This window comes from Notechis scutatus, chromosome 1 (assembly GCF_049901735.1).
Source record: "Notechis scutatus isolate UNSWTSFEM ecotype Mainland chromosome 1, rNotScu1.2, whole genome shotgun sequence".
NCBI lineage: Eukaryota > Metazoa > Chordata > Lepidosauria > Squamata > Elapidae > Notechis > Notechis scutatus.
The window spans coordinates 201816183-201830145 of NC_142009.1; positions in this window are offsets into that span (position 1 = coordinate 201816183).

The following is a 13963-nucleotide window of genomic DNA, read 5'->3' on the forward strand; positions in this document are numbered from 1 at the left end:
GATGGCACCAGAACACTTTAGTTAATTTGTGGTAAATGCCTGGCATTTTTGTTTGTCTAGCTGCAGCTTGATTTTTAATAGATGCTGTTGAAAAGACACAGGCAGGAGAAAGAAAAAAAGGAAGGAAGGGAGAAAGGAAGGAAGGAGAAAGAAAAAGAGAAAACAAAAGAAAGGGAAGGGGAAGGAGAGAAAGACAGTGAAATTGGGAAAAGGTAGAGAACCAAGCCTACAAGTGGATTCGGATCTTATTTCAGTGAACATTAAAAGTTTTCAATTCATCATAAATGATGATGATGATGATGGTACCAAGTTGAGATTTTTTTTTTTGATGATGGTAGCAAGTTGAGATTTGTTTTTACAGTTCTGTAAAAATGAGTCCTGTAGAGAAGGAGAATAAGGAATTATTTTGCTGCTGTGGGATCTTCCAAGCAGAAGACAGTGCTACCTTAGTGTTCTCCTAGCTCTACTAAGCTGAGTGGTGTAACTTTAGAACGGGGAAGTTATGACAGCAAACGCAATAGTACTTTGAGAAGCTGTAATTTTCCTGAAGAGCTGCTTTGAACATACTGAACCTAAAGTTACCTTTAAAAAATGTTCAGCTAATTGCATGAATTATGTATTGTCTTGGTTAGTTTAGTAGTACAGCTGTATTATGAAGTAAGACTGGCTAGTGGAAAAGAAAGAATTGCTGATCTGTTGCAAATTATCAGTTTATTTATTTTGCTCACGGCTTACTTCATCCGTGCAAGAAAAGTAACTTACATATTGAAAAGATTAGAAATGATTACACATAGTTGACATTTGTAATTAAAATAATAGTACTTATTATGCCTGAAATGTCAAGATCACCTTGTCCAAACTGGCTCTTTCAGATGTGTTCAATCACAGCTCTCACCTGCCATAGTCTTAAAGTGCCTGTGAATCATTGCTGGTTGTAAATGGAACTGATAATTTCTCACCGGAAACCCATTCCCTTAATTTATATTTTTTTAGATCAACCTGATGGAGGCTCCCCCTCCCCCACAATTCAACGATTTTGAGTTGGGGGGACAGAGAAATGACTCATTGAGATTTAGTCTATTAATGTCCTTACAAAGAACCAAAAACCAGTACTGTTTATAAGGTTGTAGCATAGAAGATTAGCCATGAAAAATTAGCCAATAGCCATGAAAGGCAACTGGGTGATCTTGGGCCAATCATTTTCTCTCAGACCACCCCATCTCATAGATTGGGCTGAGAAAAAATAGGAGAAACATGTTCTCACGGGTGGAGAAAATAGGAGGAGAAAGGTGTATGTTGGATATGCTTGCCACCTTATTTGTACAAATAATAAAGGCAGGACACAAATAAATTAGAAATAAAATAGATTTGTTCAAGCTCATACACAAGAATCTGGTCCACTAAAGTTCAACACTAAATTGATGCTAGATAAGGGTCAATGGAATTCAGCAGAGGTTGGGTTTTGAGCTCTTGAGGGAATGCAAATTAGTTTGATGCTTAACTCTGCCCCCACCCCTCTTCTACAAAGGGGGAGGAATGACCTGTTGGGATTCCATTCCTTCGATTTCCTTGCAAGGAAGTGGATTGCCACCCAGATTTTACAGCCTAAATCTGCGTCAAGGAAAAGGATATAAAAACAGGAAAGCTTGCCAACCCCAGGGAATGGCACTATAACCATCATAACAGCTTCCATTGCCAGATACAATATTAGGTAGAGCAGTTGTGTGTTGGCCAATTAATCATAAATGTACAATGGGATTACATAATCATCGGTCACCACAGATGGCCAGGCGTTATTACTTTGCTTAGTAACCAAGGGATGCTTCCGGTTAAGTCAGAACAGACTCCATCAGATATTGATTTGGAAGGACTTTTAAGACGAAGGGTGTTTAGAACAGTCATTGGGTGTGGCTTTTCTAGATTTTTTAGATCAGGGGTCTCCAACCTTGGCAACTTTAAGCAAACTTTAAGCAAAGCTGGCTGAGGAACTCTGGGAGTTGAAGTCCACAAGTCTTAAAGTTGCCAAGATTGGAGACCCCTGTTTTAGATTTTGAGTTTTACTATACATTTTATTTATTTGTTTGTTTATCCCACCATTATTCTTTTTATAAGTTAACTTAAGGTGGTAAACTTAAGGTGGTAAACATATCTAGTATTCCTTCCTCCTCCCTATTTTCCCCTCAGTGACAATCCTGTGAGGTGGATTGGGCTGAGAAAGTATGTTTGGCTCAAAGTCACCAAGTCAGCTTTTACATCTAAGGTGGGACTAGAACTCCCAGTCTCCAGGTTTCTAGCCTGGTGCCTCAACCATTAGACCAAACTGGTTCTTGTTTATCTTTTATACTTGATTCAATCAGCAAAGTGACTCAATCTTGTAAAATAAAAACAAACAAGCAGGGGAAGGCCTGAAGCGTAATCATTGTTTCACTCACTTTTCACAGAAAAACACACTGATATTTTAAAAATGCAGCCCACCAGCACATTTATTTTTTTATTCTAAATCCAAAAGAATTGATATACTGTAAATGTGGGGAAATTGACAATGGCAGTCATATTATGAGGACATTTTTGGTCAACAATGTTTTATAATGTATTGACCTGCTTTCTAAAACATACTCTGCTTGCAAATGGAAAGAGCTATATAACAAGCGTCACAATTACTATAATACTAGAATTTTCTAAAACCTCCAACTGTTTTAATAATGCTAATTGTTTATAATTAGAAAATCGGAAAAGCAACAATTGAATTATGAAGTGTTTATGTGGATTCTTTGAAACACAGAAATATTTTTGTCAAGAAAAACTATTTCAGCCCTATTTTTTTGGTTCTATGCTAGAACCAAAGAAAAAGCTATAATATCAACTATTTCCCTGCTTTTAAAGTTGCAAGAAATTTTTTTAATGTTCTTCTTCCAACTGAATGACCTGAGCCATTAAAAAAACCTGTTTTTAGGAGAAGAAAAAGAAATGCAAGAAACATATTTTTTATTTTTAACATGAGAAACTAGATTTATTTTGGGATTCCTGTGCAAACTTACCATTAAAGCATTGTGTTTGCCTTTTCCTTTGTCAGGAATTGGAAAACAAGACATCCAGAATTCCCAGTGCAATCTTTAGCCTTGTGGGAACTGTCCTGATTTTGTTTTTCTGCTTTTTCCCCTAATGCTAAGGAGAACAACTGTGCTAGGAACACATCCTTCTTACACACTCACATCTGATTCTTTTATTGTTTTAACTAGATGAGACAAGGTATGTAGCCAACTCTTTATCTTTAGTTAAGTGGCCAGAAGTTGGTGGGAAGATCGTAATTGTATGAGATGAATAGTATTGCCTAATTTTTGTTGCTAGTCTCTTATCTGGATTAAAACTATAAGGGCCAACAATTTGAAGTCATATGAGGACTATCATAACAACCCTAGCTGGTCTTCCAGCTGCCTGTCCAGCAAGATGCATTTTTGGTTGTTCTCTTGAGCCAGGAAAATTATGGCTGAATAAGCTTGATCTGTTTTCAAAGTGGTTTCCAATATAATTAATTGCTGATCAGCGGCCAAAGTGCATTGAGTTTCTTTTCTTAGTCACATTGAAGTCTTACAAGACAAACAACCCAGAAAGCTAAATAATTTCTCCCTGATAGGAATATAATAGGAACTTCAGGATTCCACATATACACATTTAGATCCAATATCAACTAGCATCCAAAATTGCCCAAAGACTTTTTCTGTGCGTAAGCTGTTATAGGTATATAGCTATATATTCATGACTTGTGCCTATTTAGTTATACGTTTTGCTCCTAGCAAAGTACAAGGGATCATATGAATCTCCCTATACATTAATTTCTCTATTCTGCATTATTTATAAATAGGCCCATTTTTTTAAAATGCAGATTTAATGAGCCAGGAAATAATTGTATATTCTCCTAGCTAGTGCTGATAGTCTAACTTTCAGAAGTATCTTTGTCACTCTTCCTCTCTTGAAGATAATTGATATTTGAAAACAGAGGAAGAATCTCTGCTGATGAGCCTCTTTCAGGCTGATGTTATCATCAGTGTTCTCGAAAGCTATTCTAGTTCAGCTTTGGAAGAGACAAGATGGTTCCCATGATGGCTTATTTGGATCTGGATGTCTTACGTCAAAAACATATGAAAGCCAGGAGGGGTGTATGTGTCTTGGGTGCTCTTTGAGTTTGGTTATCCCAAAGTTCTTCAGTTCTTAGATGAGAAGTGAAACATCTTCAAGGAAAAACAAAGTCCACTTGCCTTTTCGAAAAGCACCTTTAGGATAACCATGACCTGGATGACTGAGAATCTCCATAGACACCTGAGCTTGGTTATTTTCTTGCAGACATTTCATTACCCAAACTAGACAATATCATCAGGACTAGTACTGATGATGTTGCCTAGTTTGGGTAATGAAACATCTGCAAGAAAACAACCAAGTTCAGAGAGCACCAATGACCCCCTCATTTCAATCCTCAGGTACAAATATTCTCTTTTAAACAGCAGGCACTTTCCCCTATCATTGACATTAGTTATTTAAAACATTTATACAGCAGCCCGTTTTAGCTTCAGGAAGTCATTACACATCCACACTTAAGGGGAACATGGCAAATCTTTCCCTTAAAGATGGATTTTTATCATTAACCTACTGCAAAGCAGACCTTTTGGACTACAGTACCGTGTGTGTAAGCATCCTTTTAGATTCAGGTAACATAGAAAAAATTTAATACATACATTTCCTCAATTATTAATGCATTGAGATTTTAGATTCCATATATGCAGGGACTATCATTGATGAGAAAAACGATTCTGTCTAAATTGGCTGAAGCCTCTTTAATGTCACAACTCTCCTTAATTGGCTTTTGTTGTTTGGAGCTTCACTCCAGGCATACATTTAGACAATTATCTGTAATGACAAAGATTTAAGCCATCCCGATTCAGATCATCAATTGGTCATATTAGATAGGGGTATTCTGAAGGGCTGCAAACCTGAAGATCAAACCTGAAGTAGTTAATCAGAGATTACCAATTTCACTCCCTCCATCCCATAATCACAAAGAAATAGCTGCTTTTTTCATTGGGAAGTCAGGCCATCCTGGGGGAACAGTTAGAAAGCTAGAGTACAGGTACAGCAAAGGTCGAGTAAAAAATTTCTTACCCCTAATCACTGCCCATTCTCTTGAATTCTAGATTATTGTAAACACTTAACTCAGCTAACTCTTAAATTACTCCTGCTTATCCCTGGAACATTTTGTCAGAAACAAGCAAGGGTAAAGCAGGAGGAGGAGGAGGAGGAGGAGGAGGAGGAGGAGGAGGAGGACTCTATACTAAATTGGTATACTGAGATTGCAGTATTTTACCTACAGATATATATTAGTAGGTTGTTTTATACTGTATGTATCTTTCTTTCTCTCCATCTCTTTCTCTTCCTATCTATATCTATCTATCATCTATCTATCTATCTATCTATCTATCTATCTATCTATCTATCTATCTATCTATCATCTATCTATTATCTATCTTTGTAACTATTATCTCTCTTTATCTATTTGTCTTTGATAACTATTTCTCTCTATCTTTGCTACCTATCTATCAATTTCCATGTATCTATCTGTCTACTATCTTTATATCTTTCTATTTATAACCATATTCCATACATTAAGGTTTGGTTTAAATATTCAGCTGAAACTTTCTAAAAGCAAAAAAAGGAGAAGAACACATAAGAAGAAAATTTCAACAAATTTATCGTGCTTTGGATATGGTATTTGTCTTATTGTTCAGTATAGAAATGCCCTGTCATTCTACCATCATCTCATCAGCAGTCTACAGTTTCATACTTCAGATAGGCCCCAAAGAAAAATAGCAGGAAGAAATTTCTTCTAAAGGGCTTTTTTGAGCTAGAGATTGTTGAAAGACATGGAGACTCCAGAGGAAAGAGGACAGAGAGGGATACAACAGAAAAGAAACAAAGCTACCTCCACTTTTTTGTAGCAATGTTAACTCAAAAATATCAGCTAAAAATTATAATGTAACCCAAGAATTACATGGGAATCTGAAGGGGAAGAAAACACCTCTAAGATCAGTTTCAACAGAATAATTTCTCTCTCTCCCATATGCAATGTCTTTCTATTGGGGAGAGGGTGGGGTGGAACATAATGTAGTCCAGGGGTGTCCACCTTTGGGCAACTTTAAGACTTGTGGCTGGCTGGGGAATTCTGGGAGTTGAAGTCCACAGATCTCAAAGTTGTCAAAGCTGTCCACAGGTCTTAAAGTTGTCGATGTAGGCCTTGTCTGTTTGCAGGAGTTGGATTGCCCTGGATTGGATTCTAGACATGTCACAACCCAACGATATTAATTGAGCATGGTAGAGATTTATCTGCTCAGATATGAAATAGTTCAAAATCTAATAATTCTTTTTGAGTTATTTTAGTAATATACATCATAATCACCCATTATTTATCATCTAATTCAGCTTCCTATACTCACCAAACTGCATTAATCATGCAGTTTCTTTTGAGCCATTGATACTGAAAGGATGGCTGGAGAAAAGAAAGAGACGATCAACCTTTATGCTATATTGAAAGGATCAAATGATGTATGAGACACTTTTAGTTCCTGTGGACCTTTTGAATTATTTTACCTATTCTCTCATCCAGCATGCAGTGAATAATCAATTTCAATCAGCAACAGAGAATCACAAACAGGTGATCTTTTGCTTTTAAAGAGAAGCTACAGTACATGTAATGATTTATATTATATTAATCCATCCAGGGCCCTCTTATTAACCCCATCTCTATAGAGAGCAAACCTGTTCAAACAGGCAGCTCAATCCTTTTCAACTTTACTTGAAATAGACCAATTTTCAAATAAAATTTCAGTGGAGGTCTGTGCAATATTCAACAATGGCATTCTCCTTGAGTTTAGTACAGTAATCTTAGTATGTAGTTTGGGGTGCTTTTGAATCTATCATTATCATTAGATGTTTGAGTGGCCTCTAAGAAATTAAGATTGTGTTAACTGCTCTGGAGTTGGTTGGATAATCCAGTTGCAGTGAACATTGTGTTAATTCTCTTCTACCTGGTTTACTGCAATAGGTTGGATATTGGACACCTTTTGAAAGCAGTTTCAGAAACTTCATCCGATCCAGATGTTCAACTGATTCATATGTAAATCAAAGGGACAAGAAGCCTAGCCCAAAACAATGCAGAAAATATTATGGCTGTGCATACAAAGCACAGATATAAAGCAGATATAAAGAAATGGGTTGCCTCATTTCAAATTGTTTAAAACAGTCACATTTTTTTTTCTAGGCTCACATAACTATTTTAGAAATGCTGCTTCTTCCAGGTTTGTCTAACCCTACACGATAATCTAAGCCTGGATTAAAAATCCATTCTGTATATACAAAATATATTTAAAATGCAATATTCTAAAATGCAAGCTATAATAAACAATATACACCCAACAAAGGAAGTACTTCATCAACATTCACATATATTATACCAATTGTATAAAACAAAACAAAAAATCTGGGGAACCTGAAAAAAAAACCCTGAAAAATTAGCAGCTGAAAATGCAAATATATATAGAAGTCCTCAAAATGCTAGTTAAACAGGATTACCCATGCTTTCCTAATTTCAATGAGAGAGTTTATTGGATGTTTGCACTGCATTTTTTTTAAATAATGTGCTGACTTTTATAAGTTTGGACTTTTTTATGTCTATGTAAAACAGTAGGGTTGTGCAAGCTTTTAAATTGCTTCAGGAGAAATATGTCTTGGGCTCGGAAGACTGATAAAAGATGGACTACTTTAAAGAACAGAGATGCAGTACTTATGTTTTATGAGTCTCGTAGTGTGTCTTCTGAATTGTTTTTGAAGCCAGCGCAACCAAACAACGTGTTATATATGCGGTATGCTATCAAGCGTGTGATCATCTTGAAAATGGCTATATTTGTATTTGTGGAATGCTAGAAGCCACAATATATGCATTCAAAGGGAATGGATAAGTTGGATGAAGTCTGAAGGGGAGGGGTTGGGTGGAAGACTAAAATCTGCATGATATCTGTGTTTGAGAGAAAGGTATACTTTGATGGCAGTTTTCATCAATTAACCACATTGACTAGACTGCTACCCAAACAGACTCACTATTAGAAATAGCGCATAGTGATTACTGCCCAATTCAATTTCTTCATTGAGAAGAAATTAAGTTAAAGATGAATCCAACAGGAAGAAAGTTTTGGAACAGATCCCAAGCAGTCAGCAAAACCCTTTCAGAATTCAGCCATACAATGAAGAATGCATTATCAAAACTCATGCATTAGAATTAAATGAGCCAGGCTGCTAAGAATGAGTAGACAGATTAAATATTAGGTCCTAGGAAAAGAGCCACCATGTAATCTAAGAAAAGTAGAATAGACAATAGAGAAGCTAATAATAACTTCTGTCAACTTTTCATTAAAGTGCTAGATCATGGGATTTGTTGGAAGCAAACCACGTCTTGGATATTATAATAAGGAAAGTACACTTGGGTTTGAAAATATATTGGGTTTTTTAATTTTATTTTACAGAACTCATACTAAAGAAAGATGCTTGATTTGATACTCATGTCAGATATGTTGGGTTGTTGTTTTTTAAATCATGGAGCTCACAAATACATACTTCCCCTCTTTTTGCAGATCTGCATAAAGATCTGCAGCAGGTTATTCTTTTTCTTATGGGTATAATGGTAGATCAGAAATCTAAATTGGGTATCATACAGGGAGCGCTATCAAAACTCATTGATTCCAAAAAAGAAAAAAGAAAAAAAAGAAAAATCATCATATAAGAAACCAGAAAATGTAAATATTTTTGCTCGGGCTGTTGTAGCAATGCTATAAAATGAACAAACTAACAATCAAATGACAGAAGAAGAATTAAAAGGAAAAAGTATAATGGCCACTAAAATATGTAAGTTTAATTCAGGGGTCCCAAAGCTTGGCAACTTTAAGACTTGTGGACTTCAACTCCCAGAATTCCTCAGCCAACATAGCTGAGGAATTCTGGGAGTTAAAGTCCACAAGTCTTAAAGTTGCCAAGTTTGGAGACCTCTGGTCTAATGGAACACTTCACAGCCAGAAAGGACAGCTTGTTCTTCTTTTGTTCTGAACCATCCTTTGTTATCAGAATATCCCTGAAGTTACTCAGCTCTTATCCTTATCTCTGTCCTTCATCCTTCTTCTTTTCCACCCATTGTTAAAAAATAAGTCTATTTTCTTGTAGGAAAACCTATTTGTCCTCAAAAACAGCCTATCGGATTATTTTTTAAGAAACCTCCTCTGAAATTACTCTTTGCTCTCTTTTATGACCTTCAGGAAAGAATATAAACCTTCTTCTTCACTCGGATCTTTTCAGTGTAGTTAGTCATGTTTTAGTTTTGGGTGTTTTTTTTCTCAAGTGAATTTTAACTGTGACAGATACAGTATTACTGTTAACTGCTTTCAGTGTCCCTTTAATGGAAAGGAGAGCTATAGAACGAAACAACTCTGAATCGCTTCTAGAGGGCATCTCTTTTGTGTTAAGATAATTCAACCAGCTTTTTATCCTTATGTGATAAATACACTTCAAATTTGGTTCTCCTGGTTTAATATGTATACTTAGAAGTGACTCAATGTTTATTCCTTCTTTTTTCTCCTTTCCTCTCCTTAATGTCAGCAGGTAGTAATCTTATCTTGTTTATGGTTTGAACTTGGGGTCAGGTTGAGTTAGTACTTGGCTGAAGATACCGGGACTGTAGGCTAGGCAGCATGGGTGGCTGCAGAATTCCGGAAGTTGAAATTCACAGGTATTAAAGTTGTCAAATTTGGAGATCCCTGGGCTAGACTGAAGAATATTATACTGTATCCCAGAAGGAGCAGGGATAGATGCCAAGAAAATGACATGATTATGCCCACATAATCATCAGAAATGGAGCTCAAATTCAGAATGTGTTTGTATTCACCTTCAAGCGTCCTGAACAGCCAAGAAGAAAACATCTATCAGTGGAATTGCTCCATGCATCCATTAAGACCATCCCAGAATGAGACAGAATAATGTGTGTTATATAATAGTCACAAAATGCTTAAATGAAGATGCCAAACTGAGGTCCTTTTCTCCCTGTCCATCAGCAAGACACGGCAATCAATTGCATTGGAATTAAGGATTAGGATGGTATATGATAGAATTAAAGAGAATATGGGAACGAGGAGACCCTTCCTTATTAATAAAGTATCAGGGTTCCAAGTAATAGACCCATGAAATTTGATATCTGTCACAATCAGTGGTGGGATTCAATTTTTTTTTTTACCACTAGTTCTATGGGCATGGCTTGGTGGGCATGGCAGGAAAAGGATACTGTAAAACCTCCAGTCAGAGGTAGTAATTGCTGGTTCTCCGAACTACTCAAAATTTCTGCTACCGGATCTCCAGAACTGGTCAGAACCTGCTGAATACCACCTCTGGTCACAATATTGTTGCAGAGTCCAATTTAAATTTCTGTTGAATTTCATGAAAATATGCTATAAGTGTGTTTAGTTTGAAGTTTACCACTAACCATCATCTCAGATCAATTTTCTCCATTTTTATAGAATCAATGTTATGGTGTTATAATAAACATGGCTGAAGTGCTCATAAGATATATTTTCCAACACCATAATATTTTGTGTGTTTTATTAAACCAGGAACTCCTACTTCTCAGCTTATGATGAATCCAGGTTTAGATGACATTACATCTTTTCAGAATGTCAACAAATATTCACAATGGATACTGAATGGGACACCGTGTTCAGAAGGTCTAAGCATCAGAAAAGCTTGGAGCATAATCGTATACGAAATGTCACCGGACAAAAGGATGACTGGCAAATACGAATCTAAGTAGATTGGTTTGTGTTTTATGATTAAACACTGCCAGCCACACTGCTCAGCAAGTGTTAAATTGACTTTCCCAAGCTTACTCATGATTGCGTTAAATGAAGGTTGCAATCTTGGTGGTTATGAGGACATTGTGTTTTCTAGATGAATAATGGGCTAGAAATGTCCAGCTAGCAATACAAATTTTGACATAATCAACAGAGTATACCTCCTCCTTTTTCCTTGCCCTTTTACACCTCATTTAAGGAACAAATGTGTCTTCATTTTGCTCAATTATTCCTGCTCCTGGAGTTGGCCAAAATTTATTTAACACTCTAAAAAATGCAGTATTTTCTTTCTGTATATTAGAGCACAATTTCTTATATATATATATATATGGTGTTCGGCTTGGTTCGGGTATTTTCCCACGTCATTGTAGTTCTTTTAAAGTTGTAGCAACGTTTCAGCAGAATCTCATCTGCCATCATCAGGCTTCTGTATTGTGTCCGTCTGTGGGTCAGACTTTTACAGTGGTTTCAGATTTAAATTTGGGGCAGCCTATTGCTGTGCCAGAATGGTTTTTTCTTCATCCTGATTGGTTGGGAGTCTTGGTCTGTGTTTATTGGTCTCGGAGTTTGCTGTGTTCTGCTTGATGGGTGTCTCTGATAGTTTCTGTCTGTTTTTTGGTTCTTTTTGTATCTTGATTGGCTGGCAGCATTGTGTTACTTTAATGGAGACCTTTAGTGCAGCTTGGCTTCGGGTAAATGGACGGCTATCATTAGTTAGGAAGCTGGGTTTCATCTGGGTGCCTGGTTGGGGTGTGTTTGAGCTGGAGGTATCAGGGGGGATCTGTTTGTGCCCAGGTGTTTGCCTGGCTTGTGGTGTGGAGATTTTTTTGTTTGTGAGTGCAGGCTTCCAAATGATTGACAGCCTGGTGGAATCATCTCTTCTATTCATGCTTTCTGGTCTTTTTTCAATCTCTATGGCTTCTCTGATGACTCTGTGGCTAGGGTTTTCCATAGTGGCCAGGGTTTTGGTGCCATTGAAGTTGATGCTATGACCTGTGGCTTCCATGTGTTGGACTAGTGAGGAAGTGTGTTCCAGCTTTTTGACTGCATTTTTGTGTTCATCCAGGCGGGTACTTATTCTTCTATTGGTCTGTCCAATGTATGTGGCCAGGCATGATGCACAGGGGACTTCGTATATGCCTTGGTTTTCCAGGTCAATTTTATCTTTGGGGTTGCTAAGGATGGCTGCTATTTTTCTGTCTGTTTTGAAGGCAGTCCTGATGTGATGTCTGTGTAGTACCTTACTAATTTTGTCTGTAGTACCTCTTATGTAGGGCAGGACAGCTGTTCCATAGGTCTGTTCATCTTCTGGGTCTCTATTATGTTTCAGTGTGTTTTTGTGGATCAAGCTGGTGATTTTGCTTTTGTGGAAGCCGTTGGCTGTCAGTACTTTAGTCAGGGTGCATAGTTCAGTCTTAATGTGTGTCTTGTCTGCCAGGCGTTTGGTTCTGGTAATTAGTGTTTTAGCCACGGGGTTTATCTGTGCTGGGTGGTGGTGGGATTGGGTGTTGAGGTAGCGGTTGGTGTGTGTTTTCTTCTGGTATATGGTGTGTCCTAGTGTGCCATCTGTTTTTTTGTAGATTAGTACATCTAGGAATGGTAGTTGTTTGTTTCTGTTTCCATGGTGAACTTGATTTTGGGGTGTGCGCTGTTTAGGTGTGTTAGGAAATTGTTTAGGTTTTCTTGTCCATGGGGCCAAATCACGAATGTGTCATCGATGTATCTTAACCATAGTTTGGGTTTGAGGATGGCATTGACCACTAATTACCAGAACCAAACGCCTGGCAGACAAGACACACATTAAGACAATACAGAAGCCTGATGATGGCAGATGAGATTCTGCTGAAACGTTGCTACAACTTTAAAAGCACAACTATAATGACGTGGGAAAATACCCGAACAAAGCTGAAGGCCATACATGTAAGTACCCGCGAAAACTTAAGAAAATATATATATATATATAAAGACAAACATACACAGACAATACATTAAAAAAAAACATAAAACCATCTTCTATTTTGTACATACAGTGTGTCAGTTGGTTTAGAATCTTTTGTGCAATCCTTTCATAATCATTGTTCACAATTTATATCAATCTCACATTGTCAAACTAACATATGCGTATCTATTTATCAGTTATTAATTATCCTGCTATTTATTCCATCAATATTATATTATGCTGTCATCCAATGGTTATATATGTCTACATTATATTTTGTATCAGTCTATTAAACTTCAATAACAAAATTATCTATTGTTACCTTACCATGTCTTTTTATCCAACCATTGATAAAACAAATCGCATATCATATAAAATTGCTTGTCTTCTTGTTCTCTAATTTCAAATGTCAGTTTACTCATTTCAGCACAGTCCATAATTTTTTTAATAACTTCCTCCTGCATAGGTATTTTGTCATTTTTCCAGTTCTTCGCAAATATAATTCTAGCCGCTGTTGAAACATTTACAATCAAATATTTCAATTCTTTATTGTATATGTCTGGTATGGCTCCCAATAAAAAGATCTCTGGTTTAAAGTCTATATGTTGTTTCATCATTTTTTCCAATCATGTGTGGATTTTAGTCCAATATTTTTTTGCGCCCGAACACATCCACCACATATGGTAACATGAACCAGGTATCTGATGACATTTCCAGCATTTATCCAATGTATTCTTAAACATTCTCGCAAGTCTCGTCGGGGCTAGGTGCCACCTGTAAAACATCTTATACAAATTTTCTTTATATGCAGTTGACATTGTCATTTTATAATTTTTAGACCACAATTTTTGCCATTTTTCTAAATCAATCCCATATCCAAAATTTTTCCCTCAAGCAATCATCATTTTTTTAACTTGTTCCTCCTCCAATTTAAATTCTAATAGATGTCCATAAAGTTTTTAAATTACCTTTTCATCAGTACCCATCAAAATTTTATCTAAATCGTCAACTTATCATAAATACCTTCTAATTTAGAGTCTTTATCAAACCTAGATTGTATCTGCAAATATGAAAACCAATTCATTTTTACACCTTG